Source organism: Penaeus monodon, chromosome 31 (genome assembly GCF_015228065.2).
Source record: "Penaeus monodon isolate SGIC_2016 chromosome 31, NSTDA_Pmon_1, whole genome shotgun sequence".
Lineage (NCBI taxonomy): Eukaryota > Metazoa > Arthropoda > Malacostraca > Decapoda > Penaeidae > Penaeus > Penaeus monodon.
This window is the reverse complement of record NC_051416.1, coordinates 24,263,366-24,263,860: the sequence shown is the minus strand read 5'-3', so window position 1 is coordinate 24,263,860 and position 495 is coordinate 24,263,366. Positions and strand designations below refer to the sequence as shown.

The window sequence follows — 495 nt, the reverse complement described above, 5'->3', positions numbered from 1 at the left end:
GTATCCACAGATGGACTTTTAAAAATTAGGTATATTCATCAATATTAAGTTTCATGGTACCTACAGACATATACCTATGCACCTGTGGAAAGTCTGAGTAATCTTCACTGTCCATCAACACAGACTGTGGAATGCGCTCATGCTATACAGGACATGGTGGAGAGTGGACGTATCATGACAGATCGCTAGAATGACCAGGCACTCTTTTCTTGCTTTCTTCCCTGTTTGTCTTTCATCAACCACAGAATGGGTTACAAGCTCCTCATCCAACAAGGAAAGACCTGTTGTACCTTTGTGCACAGGTGAAATTCAGCAGAGCAAACAGCAGAAGAAGCAAAAGAAGAAAGACTGGGCAGTCATACTGTCCTTATAACTTCCTAACTGCCCTGTCCCGTGTGTCACCAGCTTAATTCACAGCCTGTGGAGGGTTGCTAAGTACCTAACTAAGAGGACAAATTTTAAGTGGTAACTTGGAAGTTTCATTTCTTACTTTCC

The 495-nt window shown here is 42.2% G+C and overlaps 1 protein-coding gene across 4 annotated transcripts in view; it reads right to left on the bottom strand.

Annotated features, from left to right (window-relative positions):
- LOC119593122 (ankyrin repeat and IBR domain-containing protein 1-like) overlaps positions 1 to 495 on the bottom strand; it is a 31,136-nt gene that overhangs the window by 3,561 nt on the left and 27,080 nt on the right. The gene's annotated exons all lie outside the window — the stretch shown is intronic.